Here is a 25,215-nt window from a genome sequence, read left to right as displayed (position 1 = left end):
TACATGACTACTGGAAAAACCATAGCCTTGACTAGATGGACCTTTGTTGGCAAAGTAATGTCTCTGCTTTTTAATAGACTGGTCATAACTTGCCTTCCAAGGAGTAAGCGTCTTTTAATATCATGGCTGCAGTCACCATCTGAAGTGATTTTGGAGCCCCAAAAAATGAAGTCGACCACTGTTTCCTCATCTATTTCCCATGAAGTGATTACTATTACCAAATTAATAAGTCACGCATGCATGCTAAATTGCTTCAGTCATGTACGACTCTTTGTGACCCTATATGGACTATAGCCTGCCAGGCTCCTCTGTCCATTGCATTCTCCAGGCAAGAATACTGGGGTGGGTTGGTATGCCCTCCTCCAGGGGATCTTCTGGACTCAGGGTTGGAACCCATGTCTCTTACGTCTCCTGTACTGGCTGGCGGGTTATTTACCACTAATGCTACCTGAGAAGTCCAATAATACTCAAAATCATGGTCAAATTAATTTAGAATTTGTTGTAACTCAAATTTAGTTTGGAGGTGGCGATGTTAGAATAGAAGTAGCAGAGCAAAACAGAGCTACCTGCGTGACATTTGGCTGATTTGCATTAGAGGTTATAGAATTTTACTTGCCTTGCAGTTTGTTTGTTTGCTTTTTATCTCTGTGAGAGTAACTCTTAAAATTCAACATAGTATTTGTTACCTCAGTTCTATGGCATGTCTGAGAAGAAGAAAAATTATGAGAAACCAGGTACAAATAAATGCGGCTAGACACTGGTAAAAACTATTAACAGTTGACAGATGTTAAGGAAAAGTCCAGTGTCGGTGTGTATGCAAGTATACATGTATGTGCCTAAATGCTTGTATTAAGTTTGCATGGAAATTGATGGAGTCCTAGAAGTACACTGGTTAAATATAAATCTGCAAAAATGCTAGCATAACTTTTTTGAGATGATGGGATAGGACAGCTGTCATTTCTTAAGATATGTTTATACTTGGGGGAAATAAATCTTAAAGAGATTGTTAGAATGTACTTTAAATGTCATTCATTAGTACTTAGAAGGATTTTTCAAATGAGAGAAAATGAAAACTATATCTGAAGTCATTTTGGTAAATGGACACCCTTCTTTAAAAGAAATTCATGTTATCATCAGCAATTTAAACATTTTAATTTAGCAACTCAGGGCTTTGAGTACTCATTATTTGATACTATGCATTCTTTTGGAAGAAAACCCAGGACAGGATTTGTAGAAAAAGTTAAAAAATAAGTTTAAAATGAGATTTTTAACTTCAAAGATTGTAATTATTTTGTATGTTATAAAGCTTCTTAGGTTCCCAGCAAAGAGGATTAGGACAGAATGACCTAGAGGCTTTTAAATTTGGGACGGAACATCCAAGAGGTATAGACATTTCCAATAAAATAACACAAAGAACTGTATCATTCTATTTCCTTTTTGGATAATTATGAAACTTAGTTGGCTGCCATTTTTTAAATTTGTAACTTTCCATTTAATAATTTCTCTCTCTTATTTGATTTAAAAATGAAACAAACAACTCTTCAGCTAAAACCACTTTAGAGCACAAATTCAAAATCTGGGTCCCAAGTAATTAACATGCTTGATGCAGAGCAGCAGCAACACATTAATGTCAGTAAAATGTCAGTCTAGAGAGGCGTCTTGAGGAGTGACTGTATGATGGCATATTGGGCTTCTGCCAGACTCCAGCAGCAAAGAGCTGTACAAATACGGGCCCTTCCCAGGGAAGAAACTGCTGGGTTTCTCTACAAGGTTGAGTTTGGGAACTTTTGGTCATAATGGTGCTTAAGAAAAGGAATGATTTGATGGGAGCATATGGTCCAGTCTTTTTGAAGCTCTGCCATCACAGTCAATGTGCTGTGAAATAACTGCTGGGCAAGGATTGAATCACCTGGCTTCTGGTTCCAGTTATGTTTTTAAGTAGTGAGGTCACTTTGAGCAAGTGACTTAATATCTGTAAGATCTCTTTCAATCTCACGATTCTGTTATACCAGGCCTGACTCCTTGTACTCTTCAATGGAATTTGAAGGCAAATGCAAAGGGAGTGTAGAATTGATTCATTAATGACGCCAGTGGTGGCTGCTGGGTTCCCCTCAGTTAAGTTCCACATAGAATGTGATATAATCTGAAAACAGGAGTTCATGAACATGTAGGGTAAAGGGTTTTGTCCATTACTGGTAGACATTCCTAAGAATACCTGATCTACCATCCTACAGACATCATCTGAGAACCAAGAAATGACTATAGGTAGTAGTCCTCTTTAGACTGGAGACTATTCTTACCATAGTCTCACAGGCATATTAACTAAGAATGTCTGCTTAAACATCTCAATCATATCCCTGTCAATCAAACCCCTGTCTCATCTAGCTCTACCCTATTCTTGGTCTTTTCTTGGGAAAAATACAACACAATATACCTACTGCATGCATCTTCTGTATACATTCAAGCAAGTAATTGTTCACCAATAATAAGCGATTTTTCTAAACCTAAAATAAAAATGGCAGAAAATGGACAATGAAAAAAGATTTGAATCTTTAACCACTTGTTCTGAAACTTTGAAAAATCATTAGGTGTCACTCTTAGAGATTCTAAGATTCTGGGTTAAAAATAAACACTGTGAATTTGATGTCAATCATCACATTTACACCTTACTGAAATTTCCTTTAATGTTAAAAGTGAATCAAAATATAAAAATAAATGTATATGTTACACCTAGGCAATATGCTTCAAAATATTTTTGGAATATATGCCTTGTAAAATCTTAATAGAATGACACCTGTTAAGATGAGAACATTTAGATAGATATGGTTCTAGTTGTTGTATTATATATCAGAAAATAAATCATGTACATAATTTCTTATCCATATCTCAAGGTTCTTTTCATTGGCTTTGGATGCATTCTTAGTCATTGATTATATAGCCATGACGGGGCATGTCTAAGTGAATGAATAAATCATAAATTATTTTAGAATATCTTTCCTTTCAAAGATTCATAGAACTCTCTATCAAGTAAGTGGATAAGTGGTACATTGATTTATAATTAAACATAATTATCTGAAAAGAAAAACCTCATGCTTAAGTGAAGTTAAGAACGAAATTTACTACTACCTTCAGGGTTGGGTGGGAAGGAGAGTGGGGGCAGGAGGTGGTAGTTGAGGAGGAGTTACTATTCTAGATAGGAAAACATTCTTTGTGGAGCAGATTTGAATTTATAAGTGTTTGTTATTTTTGCTCACAATGTATACAATGTACACAATGTATAAAAATATAAATAAGTTTCAAATAGTTCTCGAATCTGGTGAGCTATATTGAAGGAGGAAGGAAAGAGTTGAAACATTTTTCTGCATGGTCAGTTTGCAAGGTATTTATGACCTGGAAAACTTCCCTTGTTTTATTCCTTATATCCATTCCCTAAAAAATGGTAAAGATCTTAGATGTTCACAAGTCCTTTTGGAATTCAACTAAAATCATTTTTTTCATTACACTTTCAAAATTGCACAAATTAATGGCAATATTCAAATAGAAAATCTACAAGTAATAATTTTTTAGATTAGTTGTATTATAATAAGGGCTATTATATTGTTCATGAAATACTAATTGAGTCAGACATGTGATAAAACTGAAGTTTGATTATTATATGTTTTCTGAACTTTGCTGAGAAACTTACTACTATAGAAAGAAACTGTTGTTGAATGCTTCTGCGTGAAAAGTAAAATGCTTCCCAAAGGGGAAATATATTATGCTTATTCTCATTTATATCTGTTATGGGAGGCAAATAGCATGATTTTAAAGTGTGGGCTTTGGAGACAAACATTCAGGATTCAAATCAGGACCCTGGTACAATGGAAAATTGGGCAAATGCTTCCGCTTCCTAAGCCTCTGCTTCCTCATGGAGCTGAGATATTAGGTGAGATGAGGTATGTAAAAACCTTAATGTTGAATAACTGTTGGCTAGCATCCCCCCCTTTCTCCTCTTCCTCCTCATCGTTACGTATGAATGTAAGAAATATCAGGAAAAAACATCAAAACATTTAAAATTCTAAAAATATTTTATTTCATACCTGTGTTAGGTTATTCATGATGCACAGATATTTTACCTTTTATCACCTCCAGTTTAAATTCATTTTTCAGTTGCCTAATGGTAATTTTTTAAAAATAGTTGACTCTGACAAGAAAAGACAGCTGAATATGAGCTCTCTCAACACTACTCTTTATAACTGGGAGAATCCTCAGTAACATTTGGCCCTAATTTCACATTCAGCCTTTTCTATGTAGGACAGGCAGATTGAAGGACTCCCCTGATAGTTCTTTGAGGAGATCACTCAGCGAGAAACTCTGAAGTTTTGCAAAGAGCTGGGATAGAAGAGTTTTGCTGAAGTTTTAGGTTTGGCTCAGCATGCTCTGTTTGGAAAATGGATTGCAGCTTTCATCAACTATCTTTACAGAGCTAGAAGCTTACTGATGAGGAGGAGGAATGATTAATTTCATTGACAACTGATGGTCATACTAGCAGTGAAATAGTGTTCAGGCTGTTTTGACCTTCTTTGTTTAAAGGAGAATGCATGAAGAAAGGAAGGATCCACAGACTGGAACTGGACCCCAGAAGACTTGTTATAAATAATGAAAATTGAGACTTATGGGCTAAGCTTTGTATTTCTCCTGTGTGTCGGTTATTGTCCTGGGTGACCTCAGTTAAAGAAGCATGTTGAATTCTACTTGATGGAAAAATGGTGAAGGAAGAAGACTGTAAGCCCATAAGGTGCCAGTTAAATAATCTGGCTGTGCACTGCAGCAATCATTTTAGTTGAGCAAGTGGCTGATACTCAAATACAACTAAGTAAATCATCACTTTTTCTTCAGAAACAAATAAAAGAAAAAAATATGAGTGAATGCTGCCAACAGATGATGCCCTAGTATAAGAAGAATGTATTCTGTGAGATGCTAAACTGGGAGATTGCATTTGGATAGAGAATCTGAGATCTGGAAGACAGTGTAGACTAGTTATATTTAGGTGATACCAACAAGGAAGCAGTGTTGCCTGGTGTACAAAGGCATGGTCTTTACAGCCAAACTGACTGTCCTTAATTAAGTGAGGCAAGTTGCCTTTTCTTCACTAAATCTTATTCTCTCAGTTGTAAAGTGGGATTGATACTAATTACTGTTAATTAATAATAATAGTTTGATATGATTATTGTGAGGGGTAAATGATAAAATGCACATGAAGTGTTTAGCATTGTTGGGCACAGAAAATGCCTGGGTGTAGCATAATAAATGAGTTCTGCTAATATCATGATCGTTTCCTTAGCCAGTAACGATTGTCAAAGAGACATAATGCAATTTTAACTCCTAAGGTCTCTGCTAACGGTATTTTAGGTCATAAAACACGTAATTCTTCATTCCTTTGAACATTTTGTCCAATAGCAGCAGGCTGTGACAGACACAGTTTATAGTATAAATGAAAAATGAGACTTTGGTATTTACGTGGAATTTGCTTGTTCATTAAAAGTAAAGTAACTGATTAAGGAGATGGCACTTTGGCAAATGCCTCACTGATTTTCAAAAGTTTGCTGAAACTCACTTAATGACACTCTTTGAGTAGCTGTAGCGTCCGTGTAAAAAACGTGTGCAGAACAAGTATAACTTGTATGTTTGGTAAGTGAATCAGTTCATCTGTTCACACAAAGAGTTGACTTGGATGAATAGTCTAAGCTCCATCTTACAATGGCATTTTACATGCTTTTCATTCAATAATTATTAGGAAAAGAGTGTCCAAGTTTTATAAGTGCTTAGAATATATTTCTTTTTCAGATATAGTGGTGGCATTTTTTTCATTCCATTCTCTTGCCTTTTCTCTTCAGTGATACAGCATTGCAACCTTCTTTCAGGTTCCTTTTCACCTCCTCTATTGTTTTACTCTCAATGCCTTAGGCACGTGTAGTATAAGGCCATTAACCCCTTGGTCTTTGTGGAAATCAAAATACCATTGTTTAGATGTAAATTATCTCCTGCCACTATTGAAATTTCAAATAAGTCCATTATGATCCCATATACTGTCTATTTGATGTTTCTGCTTTTTTGATGATTTTTTGATTTCTCTGACTGATTTTTTTGATGACAACAAAATTAAACATGGAGCCCAGAGACATTGTTAGCAAACAGCAATAAAACTGGTATGTCTCAGGCATATGCATAAAGCGATGAGAGAAACAGTCTAATGACATAAAGCCAATATGAATTGTATCTCAGAAAATACATGTCTGTTAACATTTTTTGAGTTTTTATTTTGTTTTGAAACAAAAGTAAATTTCTGACAATGTAATTTAAATGCCTTGACCTTTCGATGTGATGAGACTGTAACATATTATGGACCAAATTTTATCAGTGGAATAAATTTGCTGGAACATTTGCCCTTGTTTCTTTGTAGTCATTTTATTAATATAATTTCCTAACTTTAGAGAGCATTGTAATAAAGCTCATTCCAGTCCTCTCTACCACAATGCCTCTTTAAGTATTTCCTAGAATCAAAATACTCAATATTACTTTTGCCACTGGTAAGTGTTGTGAGTCCAGAGACTCCCTGAAGTCCATTGCTTAGCCATGGCACATTAGCAGGCTCAATCCCAGGGGAATACATTCTTCCATTCCTGGATTCATGGCTTTGTACAAGTCAGGAAACTACCTCCTCTCTCGCTCCTCAGGGAATTAAATCCCAGAGGTTTTAGGCCTCTGGAAAGAGAAAATATTTCTTGTTGATGCTAAGCCTTTAATTGATTCAGTGGGTCATTGGGGAGTCCATGGGCCTTTTCAATGCAGACTTGGAAAAAAGTGGTGATGTTTACACTCCTTCCTAAACAGAGTAGCTATTATTTGTGGAATGCTTTACTTTCTGGAAGTAAAGCTTGGCAAGATAACCTTTGGAACATGTGTTTTAGGAATTTTCATTTATTCCAAGGATGACATTACTTATGAAAGATAAAATCTCCCTCAGGGCCCTCAGAATAATCTGAATAAATTTACTGGCATTTTGAGTTCTTAGTGTGCCATTTTCTCTCCAAGACTAACTAGAAAAGAGATGCCAAACAGGCTGCTTTTCTAATAGACGTTATCCATTGGTGGTGCTTCAAATGACTTTGAAGACTTTGCTCATAATTTTCCAACAATCTGGAACATGCCTGAAAAACTTACTCATCACATTTTATCCAATTTTTGATACCTTTGCCAAGTATCTGTTTATCAGAGTGCTAATGCTGTCAGACAAACATATGGGTGAGTAGGTTGAAGACATGCAGTCTTTTTCTCCAAGAACAGAGGTTGATTTTGTGTGTGTGTGTTTCTTTAATTTATCTTGGGCATATTATTAGCTATGATTTAAATTAAAAGTACTGATTTTTAATAGCAATGATCTATCCACCCATATTGTGGTATGGTGCAAAGGGCACAGATCTTGAAAGGATTAGGCTAGAGTGTGATTTCAGAAAAAAGAGAATGGACATTTACTTATCAGCTCACAAAGAGCCAGGTACTGCGATTGGTGCTGTACCATCTTTGGAGTCAGGATACCCACGTCCTCCATGTGTTAGTTCCCTTGCTGTGCAGAGTCTTTAACCTCACAGAGCTTCATTCTTCAGTCTTACAAGAAAAATGATCATCATCATTACTCCCCCAGCAGGTTGTTGGGAGGAAGAAACGTCATTTACTCTGTATACAGGATAGCTCTAGAACAGTCACAATTACTGTGGTTTTTTTTTTTTTTTTTTTTTTTTACTCTCCTTTACTTCCCCTAAGTTTTAAAGTCAGTTCATTACTATTATCTTAGCATAATTTGGAGAGCACACTGAGAAAGAAAAATTTGCTAGGAAGAAAAAAAATAGGGATGTGAAATTAAGGCACTAGGTCATTGTCTACAGTGGTTCTCACCGTAACGATGGAAATGGAAAGGTAAGGCACAATGGGGGAGATGGTGAGATGAAGATAGGTAAAACTATTCTGAGCATCTCCTCTGTGAGGTGCAGAAGCAAAATATGAGAATGGACACTGCATATAAAGAGGACACCTGTAAGTGCCTTAAAATATTACAGTTAAACCCAGTAAAAGAGGATTGGAGACTCTCTTCAGAATTCCTGGGAACTCTGAATTATAGTAGAAGACCAATAGCTGAATATGTGAAGGATAGCAGTATTATTATTAAGATGTTTTCAAACCAGGGCAAGGGCCTAATTTTTATGACTCATTACAGAGTACAGTAGACTATATCCCAAAGGCAAATTATGAATTTGAAATATTGGTTGTGAGATACCTCAATGAAGTGAAATTGCTCAGTCATGTCCAACTGTTTGCGACCCCATGCGCTTAACTTGCCAAGCTCCTCTTTCCATGGAATTCTCTATACAAGAATACTGGAAGCCATTCCCTTCTCCAGGGGGTCTTCCTGACCCAGGGATCAAAGCCAGGTCTCCTGCATTGCAGGCAGATTCTTTACCATCTGAGCCACCAAGGGAAGCCCGAGATAAATAGTTATTGCTTCTATTGTTGACTATCTGCTCTAACTTTAAGAGTACTTGATTATCTGGATAAAAATCTACTTAAGGATTTTTTTTTTTGGGGGGGGTGGGTGCTCGTATCTATCAGCCTTTACTTATACTTCTTAAAGAATATTTTCTTTGGAAGAGAGGATAGGCAGACCTTTAGCAAACTGTTGGAGGGATTACTGTAGGGCATCTGCCCTAGACCTCCATAAAGAGCTGAGTGTGTTGGGGTAAAGATGTTAAACCCTTTGGGCCCCAGTTTCTTCACCAGTGAAATGAGCATATTAGAGCCTTTACTGAAGGTTGTATTACTATTACATGAAAACCTCTTCCCCGTCTTCATTTCCCCACACCGAGTTTGTGTGATGTACTTTTATAAATGGCACCTTGAAAAACAGCCCTCAGTTAAATGCAAATATGAAAATTATGCAAACATATAATAATAGATAGCCCAGTGGACACTGCATTTCTTCACAAAGTTTGCGATGAGCGTTTGGAATCTCTGCTCCCCAGTCTTAACAATTTCTAAACAGCATCTGCCGAGATTTAGCTCTACTCCGCTCATCAACGTAAACCATTTGTGTTTCTCCCTGTTACTTCTTTTATCCTCTGGCACCACCTACGTTCTTTATGTGAAGTTTGATTGCCTTTTAGTTTGTGGCTGAAGGGAACAATTGCTGTCACATCCTACTTGCTAGGTGTCCAACCAGACATCACTTCATCAGGAGAGAGGCAGGGAGTTGTTCACTGCGCTTTGCGCGGGACCTGTGTTCAGTTGCTACAGTGAGAAGCTTTCCTAAGTGCTGGTTGCGTAGCCAGCATCAGAGAGTTTTATCTTTGGCAGCGCGGATAAGATACTGATCTGTTGCCTCATGCTTACCTGCTTTATTCAGTTGCTTGGGACCAAGGAGTGACACCTAAGTGGTTAAACTTTCACATCCAGGTCTCCATGGCCCATTTAGGTGGCTGCAGATGTGTCCAGAGTTTATCCAGATTGGCCGGAGCAACAGTATTTTAAATTATTCTTTGGGGGCATCTTCACTGAAGCTAGAAGTAGGGACTCATTTTTTAGCATGAGACTAGCTTCCTTTTAAATGATCTCCTTCAGATTTCCCAACAAATATCTCATCTATGACCATCTTCAAGGGCTGCTAATTAAGTACTACTATTTAATTAACATAAGTGTTAGTTTGTAACTCAGATTACAAACCTTTCTTTTCAACATAATTATTTTGTAGTAAACATCACAATGTCACTTTACAAAGGCATTTTGCACCAGGAAAAATTCAGAGTGGAGGAGAAGAAAGTAAAATGTTAAACCATTTTATGACCAAAAAAAAAGAGAGAGTTGGTATAAAATGAACAAAAATAATAAAATACAGTTAGTGAATTATAAGTTGATTATGGTTTTCATAGGTCCATAAATTGCTGGCTTAAAAAACTGATAACATGGTGTTTTAAGCCATTAACAGCAGTAACAAAAACCAAAGGTAAAAATTCCACCTACTCATCAGCATTCTAACTCAGCGTGTCGCCTTTGACAAGCAACACTCTGAAAAGATGGTTCTTTGATGCTTGTCTTGCCAGAAATCTATTATTTTTGGTATAGCTAGCTACATGATGCGGGGAGACTGTGGCTTAGTCTTCCAGGCATGCTGATATGTCCATCAATTGGCATTGGTAGATGCCAATCAGATCTCTAAACTCCCTGGCACACATTGAGTGACAACCCTGGGGGCCTGGAGTGATTCTATCTCTCAGACTCAAGTGGGCACATTATTGATCTCCGTAATCCACAAGATATGTATGTGAGCTTTACCAAGGTTAAAGAGTGAATCCACTGTTCTTAGGTGTCATTGATTGTAATTTTAAAAGAGGTTGGATAGGATTTAAGAATGTGTGTGTTTGGTATGGAAAGTTTCCCCAGAAAAGGTCTGAGAAAAACTGAAATCAATACTGCAATGCTACACTATACAGGAGTTTGAAATCTGGAGGTTGAATATCAGCTTCAGGCTTTTCTCTTGGCTAGGAACTTAGGAGGTCCCTCCAAAATATCAGATCTGTTCTGTGGCCGAAGGTACACTCCTAGTAAATAGCAGAAAAGCAAATGCTACACCTTTTCCTCTTTGTAATAAATCATTTTGTTTTTCTATAGATTGTGTGTGGCATTTGAGGCAGAGTAAGCAAGCCTGCCGATATTTCAAGCTAATCCTTCAGCATCTTTCATTTTTCACTCTGAGCAGGAAACCTCTTCTTAAACTTGTTCATTTTACAGAGGGAAAATCGAAGCCCATGGCATGTTGTCAGAGCTGCTTTATTGTCATCATTTACAAAGGTCACTGGAATTAATTGACTTCTTACATTACACATTGTAAAGTGACTCATTTTTTGACACATTTATGGGAAATTGGCAGGATCTAAGTGGCTGGTTATTGTCTCTTGCTTTCGGCTCATATTATAAACTAGAAAACCAATAATAACTCTGAAATCACAGTGGTAGAAAAAAATAACCTGCAGTTCAAAAGAAGCAGTCTCCATTAACTATTTGGTTAGCTGAACTAGAAAAAGGAAGGAGAGAGCTCCTGAAGATAAAATATAAATACTTGGTTTCTTTTACTGTCTTTACAGGATCCTTTAAGGGGGTAGTGAATATTTCCATGAACACACTCATGTTCTAAGTAGCTGGCTTCCTTTTACATGCCTGGAAGTATAAATTAACCCACACTGTATTCCATGAATCATCACCGCATGGACGCTCATAGTTTACTGAGAGTAATTCTGTCTCAAAGGCATTGCTTCTGAAACTAAAGAGAAATACAGGGTGTAAGCAGTATTTATTGCGCGAGGGCACAGTATGTTCTAGGTAGGTTTTATGAATCCTTATTTCTTCCTTTTTTTTGTTTTGTTTTCACATTGTCCCCTTTTTACTAAATTAAGAAGGTTCGACTCATTCTCATAGCTTGCTTTCACGAAAATTAGAGGCACGGAAACAAGGACATATTGTTAAAAATGAATAAATTAGAGGTGAATTAAGCCTGCTAGCTGAGTAAGAGCAAAGGGAATATAGCAGTTGGTTTGAACAATCTTCTTAAATAGGAGATGTACTTTAAAGCCATCCTGCTGCGATCCTGTTAATTACCAAAGAAGATTAGAACTCTTCTGGTTCATGGGATCCTTTTACCTAGAGTGTATCAATTGCAGCTGCATTAGCAATCAGACATTTGCACTGTCCCTTCAGACCAGTGAGGGGATGTTATTAAAGGGAAGTCATTTACCCCAATCCGTAAGATGTAGCCTGGCAGAAATTCAATAACTGTTTGTGATATGCTCTTTTCGCCACTCTGCTTAGTGGGTTTACTCTTGACTTAACAGCAGCATTTGCCTTTATCTCCAACCACTAGGTGAAAAAGGGAGAAAAATGCCCCATCTCTGAGATTGGTTTCACAACGCAGAATGATTTGTGATCTGCTTTTCATTGCAAATAATGCGAAGAAAAAGCAAAAATCTAGCCCCTCTCTTCCTCTCCTTTTCTCCTCTGGTCTCTCTTGCTGTCCCCTTCTCTCTCTCTCTCTCTCTCTCTCTCTCTCTCTCTCTCTCTCTCTCTCTCTCTCCTCTCTCTCCTTCTCTACTCCCCCCAACCCCCAGCACTGCTTTTTCTCTCCCACTCACATCCTCTGATGGGCGTTCAAGCTAGTAAAATTCATGCTGGAGAATCCCACAAACACAGCAAGGCATACACAGAGCCGGAGGGCTTTTGCATTTGAATTTCGTCTCGAAAGTGAAATGGAAAGAAAACTGCTCTCAGAATTCACACAAGAAGAGAACATCAAAAGAGAATTTAAGTGTTAAAAAAAAAAAAAAAGAGCATCAACTGAACAGGAAAGAGAGCATATTTAAATAGAAATGTATATTTCAAACTTACCCTGCAAAAGCGGTTTCAGTGCTACACCCCCTTCCGTGTCCCTGCGTGCTGGATTCCTCAATTCCTTAGTAGCAATAATCACATGGTTGCGTTCTTGCCCGGGTGGAAATTGGTGCATATGTGTGTGTACCAAAGTATACACAAATGTGTACTATAGGTATTCACACGAGCAAGAGAGCTTATCTCTGTATTCTAAAATATAAACGAAGGCGGGAGGTTACAGCGAGGATTCCTTCTTTTTCCCCCGAACTCTTTCTCTCAGTCAGCGGCAGGCTGAGCCTTTCAATCCAGTGAAGAGAGATCGTGGGAGCTGGCTTTATTTCTCCTGGTTTCCATGGTGGTTAGTGGTGCGTCGTTCACCCGATCAGTTGTCACACTGACATGGTGCTGCCTGCTCCGCGGTCATTAATAACTGAACACCCTCCACTCCCCAGAGAGGAGCCAATCGCTTCGGACTGCCAAGATGTAGCACTCGCAGCTGCTCGCGTCTGGTTGGCTGAAACAACCTGTCTGTTCTATGACACTGCTGCTTAGGATACAAATAAATGAAACAGACTTGCTTGTTTTCTTAGGTATCATTCCCCCCTTCCCTCCTTTCCTTCCTTCCTTCTTTCCTTCCTTTTTTTTAGGGGGAGGGATTTTTGACAAGTTTTCTCATTTGGGGGTTCTCGGTAGCTCAGACACTGTCTTTTCTCTCTGAAAACAGCAGGGCACATTACTAACAAGGATTTCCCAAATATTAAAAGCACCTGGGAGAGATGCAGAGCCTCCAATGACTCCTCTGAGAAGTTCACCAAAGGCAGTGTAATTTAAGAACAGCTTGAAACTGTTTTGAGTGGCATTTGGTTTTCTGTAAGTCCTACTTAATTTAGGATATGCGTTTGCTGTTCAATAATTTTTTTTTTAAAGCAATGGTTTTTCTTACGTGGAGTGACCAGTTTTTTGTTTTTGTTTTTGTTTTTTTAAGTAACACCTATAGTTTCTTCATGACATTTCAGTACATTGGCATATTAAGGGGGTATATATTTTTCCAGTTAACATTCAGCCACTTTTCCTTATGTGACGAAGTTAATTTGCCAGCCACATGTGAATGAGTACATGTGCCATGGTGTTTGTGTGTGTGTGTTGGGAGGTATGCGTGTGGGTGTATGTGTGTTTAGGGTGTATGTTTTACTACTCTGAGAAAGCATTTCTGCTGAAATAAAATTAAATCCTCAAGAAAATGATTTCTCTCTGTTCTTAGACCTGCTAACTCTGAACTTATATTTACCAGAAAAATATACTCTGTACACATATGTAAAACACTGAATTATCTGAAATTTTGAAAAGAAACACAGCAAAGCATAACGGTGTATATTTCTGCAAGGACACCTATGAGCAAATAGAGAGCAGTTTTTTAAAATGCATGTGTTAAAACCTTAATTAGCACACTAGAGAAACATTTTGTTGAAAACCATGATACATGAGGATTAATTTAGCAACAGGTCAAAAACAGGTTAGATTCATGACTCCAACCCTAGTTTTGAGAGACTACCCTCTAGTGGAGTACAAAGAAATGGCATTTTCATGTTCCTGGATTTACTGGGGGTGGGGATGGGGCGGGGGGAAGCTTCACATCTAATTACTCCTTAAGTGTTTATTGAAATGACATAGACAAGCAGTTTACATTTATTATAATTATAATACCAACTTTGTTTCTAACTACTAAATATTTTCGTTCTGTGGTTTTCTTTAAAATGTTCCCAAATGCTTTATTTTTTTTCCTTTTAAAAAACTGTATTCAAATAATTCTTAACCTTTTGAATAAAACTAAATTCAAGACAAAAGTAGTAGCTTCTCCATTAACCTAATAGCACTTATTTCAGAATGTTACTGCAAGATTTTATTCTTTACACTAGGTACTCTTGCACTTCGTCTGTAAATGTTAGGAATTTGTAGTCCAGTGTTGGGGATGTTATGATACACTGTGTCTATACTTTATTTAAAGTACTTGTGATAATAGTAACTCCCCCCAGTTTTATTCTCTCCAGCTCTAGTTTCTTGCCTATTCAAGATAATTTCACCACTGGCAGATTTTTATTTTCACCTATGGAAAACTTACATTAAAATTGTGTTAATTACTTGAAAAAGGAATTTGAGTTTTATACCATTGGTTCCTTAAGCATTTCATTTTGGTTGATTGGTGTTGACCATACAATCAACAAATCCAATAATCAAACCAAGTATAATGGCCTCCCATAATGAGAGTGAGTAGTGATAATCAAGCAGATAGATGATTAAACTACTTTCATGGTTTATAAATAAAACCAACAATTGTAACTGTTATAAATTTTAGTCTCTTTCAGATATCAAAAAAATCTAAGTTTTAATTTAGCAAGAGTGGAATATTTTAAATGCTACCTTATGCTCTTTCATAGGAAGTTATTTTAACTTCCTTTGATTACCTTTTTTGACATGTGGGAGATGAGATGGCATTTCTTGCAGTTGTCCTTTTTGTGTAGGTACATGATAAGTTCAAAAGATTTCATGGGATGTTAGAAATGAGATTTCAGTGTGAGAGAAAATAACTGACTTTGGATGAAAAGATGAGGATTTTGTTTCTTGGCTGTAGTTTCCTTTTTGCTACAAGAACAATAGCTGCTGAGTAGAAGCAGTGTATGTTTTATACGATTTACTTTTCCATCGCATCAATCATTTATTAGTAATGAGAGGTCTCCAGAAAGACACATTAAATTATTTAATTATCACATCTATGTAATGCAGTACCATGTGAAGACTTTAAATTGTGTCAGGATGAATATTTCAGGGCTTTTGAATTAGCACGATTGTAAATGGTCATCAAATGAGAAACATACAACTTTTAAGCTCGAGTGCCTTGAGTCCTAAAGTTTAAGAGACCTAATACGTATATACATCTGGTTACAGAGAGCAAGACTAGAACTCCCCAGGTCTTTCAGGATTTTTCTGTTATATCACCCTCTCAGTTCAGTTCAGTTCAGTTCAGTTGCTCAGTCGTGTCCGACTCTTTGCGACCCCGTGGACTGCAGCACACCAGGCCTCCCTGTCCATCACCAACTCCCGGAGTCCACCCAAACCCATGTCCATTGAGTCAGTGATACCATCCAACCATCTCATCCTCTGTCCTCCCTTTCTCCTCCCACCTTCAATCTTTCCCAGCATCAGGGTCTTTTCAAATGAGTCAGTTCTTCACATCAGGTGGCCAAAGTATTGGAGTTTCAGCTTTAGCATCAGTTCTTCCAATGAACACTCAGGACTGATCTCCTTTAGGATGGACTGGTTGGATCTCCTTGCAGTCCAAGGGACTCTCAGGACTCTCTTCCAACACCACAGTTCAAAAGCATCAATTCTTTAGCGCTCAGCTTTCTTTATAGTCCAACTCTCACATCCACACATGAATACTGGAAAAACAATAACCTTGACTAGATGGAACTTTGTTGACAAAATAATGTCTCTGCTTTTTAATATGCTGTCTAGGTTGGTCATAACTTTTCTTCCAAGGACTAAGCGTCTTTTAATTTCATGGCTGCAGTCACCATCTGCAGTGAATTTGGAGCCCAAGAAAATAAAGTCTGTCACTGTTTCCACTATTTCTCCATCTATTTGCCATGAAGTGATGGGACTGGATGCCATGATCTTTGTTTTCTGAATGTTGAGCTTTAAGCCAATTTTTTCACTCTCCTCTTTCACTTTCATCAAGAGGCTATTTTGTTCTTCTTTGCTTTCTGCCGTAAGGGTGGTGTCATCTGCATATCTGAGGTTATTGATATTTCTCCCGGCAATCTTGATTCCAGACCTTCTCATCTACTGAATGATTGATAGATTTCCTGCTTTTTCTTCTTTTCCTTATTCTTTATTTTTCTTATTTTGTTTTTTTCCCCCTTTAGAATCCACTGCAAATACAGTGTATTACTTACATATGCATGTCAGCTACCTCAGAATAAATGTATGCAGGGTTTCCTGAATGAGTACTTAGTTCTAATGAACATGTATTGAAATGATTTTTAAACATAAATGAGTAATTGTAGCCCTTAAATTATGTTGACAGAGTTCTGCCCATATCATCAAATAAGAAAATATATGGGTACAATAAATATTTATTTGTTGATTTAATGGTTGAATTTAAGTTACTCATTTGTGAAGGTTTATTGCTATTTCATGGACTCCTAGACAGGGTTTGCCTGTGAGCTTTCGTTAGAGAAGTAATTTATGTAGTGAATCAGAGCACAGCTTCTGAAAACAGACAACCTGGGTTGGAATGCTTACTTTGCCACTTTCTAGCTTTGTGACCTTGAGTACAAATTTAGCATCTCTGTGTCTCAGTTTCCTCCTAGGATTGTTTTGAGAATTAAAGTAGTTAATATATATAAAAGCTTAGAAAAGTATCTGGAACATATTAAGTCTAAATGAAATGTTTGAACTCACCATTACTTGTCATTATTATCATTGTCATAGTCATCACTATTTGTTCCACTGTGTCCTTTGGGGTGCCCTTTCTACCTTCTAGTCTAAGTCCCTGCCTTTCACTTATCAGAAATAGTTAGCTCAGTTCAAATGCTGCTTCCCCCATGGAATCTTCTCTGACCCTCTAACAAGATATGATCGCTCATTTGACCCATACTAGCCCGCTTCAGTACTCTTGCCTGGCAAATATCATGGGCGGAGGAGCCTGGTAGGCTGCAGTCCATGGGGTCGCTAGGAGTCGGACATGACTGAGCGATTTCACTTTCACTTTTCACTTTCATGCATTGGAGAAGGAAATGGCAACCCACTCCAGTGTTCTTGCCTGAAGAATCCCAGCGACGGGGGTGCCTGGTGGGCTGCCGTCTCTGGGGTCGCACAGAGTCGGACATGACTGAAGCGACTTAGCAGCAGCAGTAGCAGCATTCATTATCCCTCCTATGACATCACTTTTTAAAAATACATTATAATTGTTTATGTAATTTGGCTTTATAATTTATAAGATTCTCCAGGAGGGACAGTCTATATCTTATTCAACTTTAGTATCCATAACATGGATAAAATTGTTCTTTCATAGTATTTCAATTTTAAGAGTTACTTAATCTTCACTACATCTCAAGATATTTTTATCCTCATTTGACAGTGTAGAAACATTGTCGCAAAGAAGTTAGGTTACTTGCTCTGATGTCCCAAAACTATTAAATAATGGAGCTAAAATTTGAACTCAGTTTGGTCTGCCTAAAGAGTCAAGGCTCTTTTCATTGCACAGGGCACTAAGTATTCATTTGCAAAATAAGTGAATGCTTGATTGATGACTGAGTCAACCAATTAAATGTAGTTAGCAACAAGGGATGCTAAAAATAGAAATACTATTTTTAAAAGGGAATGCATTTTATGCACTAGACAGAGGATGTTTTTATATAGTTACTGTTGTTGAGTGTTAATGACAGAATTTTGTATTGCTGGCACAATTTGAGAAATAGAGCACTGAAGAGCTGTAGTGCCTGGTTGGAAAGATGAAGTGATGTGTTAAATGCATGTGAATGGCCATTGATGAAGGGTGCTGACACTGAGCAGAGAAGATCGTCAGTGGCTTGTCCTTCCTCCTCTGATTCTGATAGCAAATTTGCTTTTAAGTTGGAAATAAGATGAAACGAGAGGAAGTTGCTCATTTTTTTTATTCTTTGCTTTCAGGGGATTGACTTTAACTTCTTCTCTAGACATGTGAAAAATAGTAAGAAAATAAAATACACTTTTTGGAAAGTGTATAGCAAGTAAATAGGTAAGTAGCCTGATAGGTGGTTTTCAGGTTGCACAGAAATAACTGAAAAAGGAATTTATCAAAAAAGGAAATAGTCTAAACTGTTGGTAGTCGTTATCTTTGATGGGATAATGGTTGGATTTTGTTTTTGATTAGGTGCTGACCTGTATATGGCATCATTTTTTAAAAAACTGAAGTATAATTGATTTACAATATTGTGTTAGTTTCAGGTGTACAGCAAAGTGAAGTGGTTCAGTTATGTGTGTGTGTATCCTTTTTCAGATTATTTTCCATTATATGTTATTACGAGATATTGACTGTAGTTCCTTGTGCTATACAGTAGGCCCTTGTAATTTATTTTACTTATAGAAATGTATATCTGTGAATCCCAAATTCCTAATTTATCCCTCTTCACCCCTGCCTTTAATGACCATATGTTTGTTTTCTATGATGGTAGGTCTGTTTCTGTTTTGTAAATATATTCATTTATATTATCTTTTTAAGATTCCACATTTATGTGATATCAAAGGATATTTGACTCTGTTTCACTAAGAATAATGATCTCTTGCTCCATCCATCCATGTTGTTACAAATGACATTACTTCATTCTCTTATGGCTGAATATTTCATTGTGTGTGTATATATATATATATATATATATATATATATATATATATATATACACTCATTGCATCTTCTTTATCCATACATCTGTTGATGGACATTTAGGATGTTTCCATGTGTTGGCTCTTGTAAATAGCACTTCTATTTACATTGTGGTGCATGTATCTTTTCATATTAGAGTTTTCATTTTTTTTGGATATATGCCCAGGAGTGGGCTTGCTGGATCACATGGTAACTCTATTTTTAGCTTTTAAGGAATCTCCATACTGTTCTCCTTAGTGGCTGTACCAATTTACATCCCTGCCAACAGTGTTAGGAGATTTCCTTTTTTTCCCACATGATGATGAGTGGTTTTATTTCCTTCTTTGCTTCTCAGACTTTCTAAGTCACTGTTTCATTTTTACAATCAGAACTAATACCTATTCTTTGAAAAAAAGATAGATATTTCTTCTGGGGTGAAATTTTACTTCTATATCTGAAGCTGTTTTGCTTAGTGAAATATCTAACCTTCTTAACTTAGTATTCAGTTCTACCTATGATATAGTAATTTAAATAGCAACATGATAACAATAATGGTTCAGTTCAGTTCAGTTCAGTCACTCAGTTGTATCTGACTCTTCGCGACCCCATGAACCACAGCACACCAGGCCTCCCTGTCCATCACCAACTCCCGGAGTCCACCCAAACCCATGTCCATTGAGTCAGTGATGCCATCCAACCATCTTATCCTCTGTCGTCCCCTTCTCCTCCTGCCCTGAATCTTTCCCAGCATCAGGGTTCTTTTCAAATGAGTCAGCTTTTCGCATCAGGTAGCCAAAGTATTGGAGTTTCAGCATCAACATCAGTCCTTCAAATGAGCACCCAGGACTGATCTCCTTTAGGATGGACTGGTTGGATCTCCTTGCAGTCCAAGGGACTCTCAAGAGGCTTCTCCGACACCACAGTTCAAAAGCATCAATTCTTCCACGCTCAGCTTTCTTTATAGTCCAACTCTCACATCCGTACACGATCACTGGAAAAACCATAGTCTTGACTAGACGGACCTTTGTTGACAAAGTAATGTCTCTGCTTTTTAATGTGCTGTATAGGTTGGTCATACCTTTCCTTCGAAGGGGGAAGCATCTTTTAATTTCATGGCTGCAGTCACCATCTGCAGTGATTTTGGAGCCCAAAAAAATAAAGTCAGCCACTGTTTCCACTGTTTCCCCATCTACTTGTCATGAAGTGATGGGACCAGATGCCATGAACTTAGTTTTCTGAATGTTGAGTTTTAAGCCAACTTTTTCATTCTCTTCTTTCACTTTCATCAAGAGGCTCTTTAGTTCTTCTTCACTTTCTGCCATAAGGATGGTGTCATCTGCATATTTGAGGTTATTGATATTTCTCCCAGCAATCTTGATTCCAACTTGTGCTTCCTCCAGCCCAGCGTTTCTCATGATGTACTCTGCATAGAAGTTAAATAAGCAGGGTGATATACAGCCTTGACACTCCTTTTCCTATTTGGAACCAGTCTGTTGTTCCATGTCCAGTTCTAACTGTTGCTTCCTGACCTGCATATAGATTTCTCAAGAGGCAGGTCAGGTGGTCTGGTATTCCCATCTCTTTCAGAATTTTCCAGTTTCTTGTGATCCACACAGTCAAAGGCTTTGGCATAGTCAATAAAGCATAAATAGATGTTTTTTCTGGAACTCTCTTGCTTTTTTGATGCTCCAGTAGATGTTGGCAATTTGATCTCTGGTTCTTCTGTCTTTTCTAAAACCAGCTTGAACATCTGGAAGTTCACAGTTCACATATTGCTGAAGCCTTGCTTGGAAAATTTTAAGCATCACTTTACTAGCTTGTGAGATGAGTGCAATTGTGTGGTATTTTGAGCATTTTTTGGCATTGTCTTTCTTTTGGATTGGAATGAAAACTGACCTTTTCCAGTCCTATGGCCACTACTGAGTTTTCCCAATTTGCTGGTATATTGGGTGCAGCACTTTCACAGCATCATCTTTTAGGATTTGAAAGAGCTCAACTGGAATTCCATCACCTCCACTAGCTTTGTTCCTAGTGATGCTTTCTAAGTCTCACTTCACATTCCAGGATGTCTGGCTCTAGGTAAATGATCACACCATCGTGATTATCTGGGTCGTGAAGATCGTTTTCTGTATAGTTCTTCTGTATATTCTTGCCACCTCTTCTTAATATCTTCTGCTTCTGTTAGGTCCCTACCATTTTCGTCCTTTATTGAGCCCATCTTTGCATGAAATATTCCCTTTGTATCTCTAATTTTCTTGAAGAGATCTCTTGTCTTTCCCATTCTATTGTTTTCCTCTATTTCTTTGCATTAACTGCTGAGGAAGGCTTTCTTATCTCTCCTTTCTATTCTTTGAAAATCTTCATTCAAATGGGTATATCTTTCCTTTTTTCCATTGCTTTTCACTTCCCTTCTTTTCACAGCTATTTGTAAGGCCTCTCAGACAGCCATTTTGCTTTTTTGCATTTCTTTTTCTTGGGGATGGTCTTGATTCCTGTCTCCTGTACAGTGTCACGAACCTCTTTCCACAGTTCATCAGGCACTGTGTCTGTCAGATCTAGTCCCTTAAATCTATTTCTCACTTCTACTGTATAAGTCATGAGGAATTTGATTTAGGTCATACCTGAATGGTCTAGTGGTTTCCTCCACTTTCTTCATTTTCAGTCTGAATTTGTCAATAAGGACTACATGATTTGAGCCACAGTCAGCTCCTGGTCTTGTTTTTGCTGACTGTATAGAGCTTCTCCATCTTTGGCTGCAAAGAATATAATCAATCTGATTTCGGTGTTGGCCATCTAGTGATCTCCATGTGTAGAGTCTTCTCTTGTGTTGTTGGAAGAGGGTGTTTGCTATGACCAGTGCGTTCTCTTTGCAGAACTCTACTAGGCTTTGCCCTGCTTCATTCTGTACTCCAAGGCCAAATTTGCCTGTTACTCCAGGTGTTTCTTGACTTCCTACTTTTGCATTCCAGTCCCCTCTAAGGAAAAGGACATCTTTTTTTGGGTGTTAGTTCTAGAAGGTCTTGTAGGTCTTCATAGAACTGTTCAAATTCAGCTTCTTTGGCGTTACCGGTCGGGGCATAGACTTGGTAGATGCCATTTATTGAGTTCTATTCCGTGAGTGCTTCCCAGGTGCTGCAGTGGGAAAGAACCCACCTGCCAATGCAGGAGATGCAAGAGACATGGGTTGATCTCTGTGTCTGGAAGATCCCCTAGAGGAGGAAATGGCAACACACTCCAGTGTTCTTGCCTGGTAAGTCACATGGACAGTGGAGCCTGGCGGGCTACAGCTGGTGGGGTTGCAAAGTCAGACGTGACTGAGCACACACACGACATACACAGCAACTGTGTCAAGCTGACTGTTAAGAGTTTTTCATGAATGGCCTCTTTCAGTCCTCCCTATTAGAATACCAGGTAGCTAATCCTCTCATTTTACAAATCAGAAAACTGACAGCTGAGTGTGCAAAAACCCGCAATAGTCACTTATTAGCAGCATCAGCTATTGAACCAAAGTCTGTCAGACTCTAGGGCTGACATTTGTGACTACTGTGATACACTAACTGTGATAAGTTTCCCATATTCCTGTCCAGTCATTGTCTCTCTTCCTTATTCACATTCTATCCCTCAGCCACATCAAGTGCCTCATCATTTCCTGAAAGTATTTTGTGTGTTGGATTCTTTGCAGTTTATTTCTTCTTAATCAGTTCTATGAAGCTTCTGCTCAAAAACCCCATCTTTTAGGATCCTCCACCTCCATCTCAATGAGATAAGTATCTCCTTATTTTATCATAGCTTAAATTTAGTTTTTATTGTTATATTTCTCTTATTCTAATACATACCATCTTTTACAGTTTAATTTTTCCTAAACCTTGATAGTAAGCAACTTGAAGGTAGAAAATATGTCTTATTTGCTTCCTATATTCAATAGTGCATTTACATATTAAAAAAATCAATGTTTGATTAATTAAATCCTATTGAGTGACTGATGGAGTAATTGGCTACTCTCTCCTTTGTGCTGATTTTGTCCTAAGCATTTGAGTAAAATCAGAGAATTTTTTAGTTAAACAAAGCCTGTCCCTCAGGGGTCAATTCTGTCAGATCAGTGACTTCAGTTACACTTGAGGTTATTCATAAAAGAGCTCTTATTTATGGGAGAATAAAGTGCATCTCTTGGCCTGACTGAATTTTGCTCTTTTTTGTTGGTGATGGTGCTAGTGGTGGCTTCTTCCTCTTTTGATCTTCTTTGAGTTAGTACATATTAAACACAGTTGGGGTCAAATAGCCACTAAGATTCATGCAGGTTCTAGGCAGAAATTAAACTCCAAGGACCAAATGGCAGGCAAGTTCATAAAAATTCTAGGCATAAATTAAAAACCAAGTTGGCATGAGATAATATTTTGTACAATATTCTTTGGTAAATTCTGTTGGTATTTTCTTACCTTTACATGAGTTCTTTTGTAAAGGGGACTAATGAAAGGTGTAAGTTTATGTCTAAGTAAGAGATCAAGACAGTGATTTCTGAGCAAGAGAAAACAAACTTTTTTGTCAGTCAAATATTTAGGCATATAGATATATTGCATCATAGAAGTTAGAGTTGTTTGAATTTTCATGAATGTTTTATGTCTCTTTTGCTTAATGTCTACTAAATGGGAGAAGAAAGGTGACTGTTAACATTCTCGTCTGGTTCTCTTCCTTCACTGATGGAGAGTCTAAGAGGCCCAGAGCTAAATTTCGCTGTCTGATTATTCAGTGATTGTTCCCAGAGTCCTTCCTTGTAGTGTAGGGAAAGTCTTTTCAAGGATGGAACCACTTACTACAACTAGCGACGATGCAGAAGATATGGGAGATTCTTGTTGTCATTATTTATACTGAAGCCATTGCTGAATTCTCAGTTTCTGATGTTAAAATTTTTTTGACTCTTTCTTACCTTACTGTATTCTGCTAGGACTATTTGGGACAAAGGGTTCTGCTCTAATCTTTGGTCTTTAGAATATTTTCAGAAATGAGTTAATAAAATGATCAGGTAAAGGTAGTTCTGAGTAGATAGTAGGCACTCAGTACTTATTTATTTTTGACAGTTACTGCTTCATTTCTTAAAACTCTATATTTTATTTTTTCATTTTTGCATTTTAAAATTTATTTTAGTTTGCTATTTTTAATTGGAGGATAATTGTTTTACAATGTTGTGTTGGTTTCTGCTGTACAGCAACATGAATCAGCTATAAGTATACGTATATCACCTCCTTCTTGAGCCTCTTTCCCACCCCCACGTCCTATCTCACCTCTCTAGATCCTCACAGAGTACCAAGCTGAGTTCCCTGTGCTAAACAGATGCTTCCCACTAGCTATTTTACACGTAGTAGTATATATATGTCAATGCTGTCTCAGTTCATCCCTCTCCTTCCTCTCTGTGTCCACAAGTCCATTCTGTATGTCTCTATCTCTATTGCTGCCCTGCAAAAAGTTCCTCAGCACCATTTTTTCTAGATTGCATATACATGTGTTACTATATGATACTTGTTTTTCTCTTTCTGACTTACTTTGTTCTGTATAACAGGCTCTAGATCCATCGACCTCAGTACAACTGTTTCATATTCATTCCTTTTTATGGCTGAGCAATAGTCCATTGCATATATGTACCACAACTTCTTTATCTGTTCATTTACTGATGGGCATCTACGTTGCTTCCATGTCCTAGCTATCACTCTGTATGTTTTATTCAGGCCTGGCTCTCTTTGGAGTCAGCCTGTTTATCACCTGGTTTCTCATTTAGGAGCTTGGAAGGGTAAGAGAAGTTCTGAGTAGTATAAGAATGCTAAAATCCAGTCAAATGCAGGTGCATAAGTTTGCAGGCTTTGCCTCACAGAATTTGAGTTCTGCCTATCAATAGCATTTGTTGACCTCTGGTTGTATACAGAGCATTCTTCAAGGAATCACAAGAAGGTTTCTGCCAGTCTTTTCTATTTTAAAATTGTAAATAACTATTCATACTAAATGCCAGGAAGACAAACACTAAACTAGCTTAGGTTAAAACTGCTGCAGTCCTAGTAGCTCAGACGGTGAAGTGTTGACCTGCAATACAGGAGACCTGGGTTAGATCCCTGGGTCGGGAAGATCCCCTGGAGAAGGAAATGGCAACCCACTCCAGTACTCTTGCCTGGAGAATCCCATGGGCGGAGGAGCCTGGTGGGTTAAAACTAGCTTGGGTTTAGACCAGCTCAAGTGCAAAGGTGGGGCTGTAGCAAGGGTGGTATAGTCTTAAATGCACTAACAATATGGGCAAGGGGGAAAACTGGACCTCAGAGACAAGTTGGTGGTAAACTCACATTTGCTAACAGACTCTTCTTCTGTCTTGTGTGTGCTTGTCA

The 25,215-nt window shown here is 37.7% G+C and overlaps 2 protein-coding genes across 2 annotated transcripts in view; one reads left to right on the top strand and one right to left on the bottom strand.

Annotated features, from left to right (window-relative positions):
* Positions 1-13,249, bottom strand: part of LRRN3 (leucine rich repeat neuronal 3) — a 40,638-nt gene extending 27,389 nt beyond the window's left edge. Inside the window, exon 1 of the mRNA XM_013963321.2 lies at positions 12,466-13,249. The gene's annotated coding sequence lies outside the window, so the exon portion shown is untranslated. The remainder of the gene's footprint in view (positions 1-12,465) is intronic.
* The window catches only part of IMMP2L (inner mitochondrial membrane peptidase subunit 2), a 972,863-nt gene that overhangs the window by 479,106 nt on the left and 468,542 nt on the right, over positions 1-25,215 (top strand). The gene's annotated exons all lie outside the window — the stretch shown is intronic.

Source organism: Capra hircus, chromosome 4 (assembly GCF_001704415.2).
Source record: "Capra hircus breed San Clemente chromosome 4, ASM170441v1, whole genome shotgun sequence".
NCBI lineage: Eukaryota > Metazoa > Chordata > Mammalia > Artiodactyla > Bovidae > Capra > Capra hircus.
Note: the sequence above shows the minus strand (reverse complement) of the source record. Positions and strands in the feature narration are given on the sequence as shown.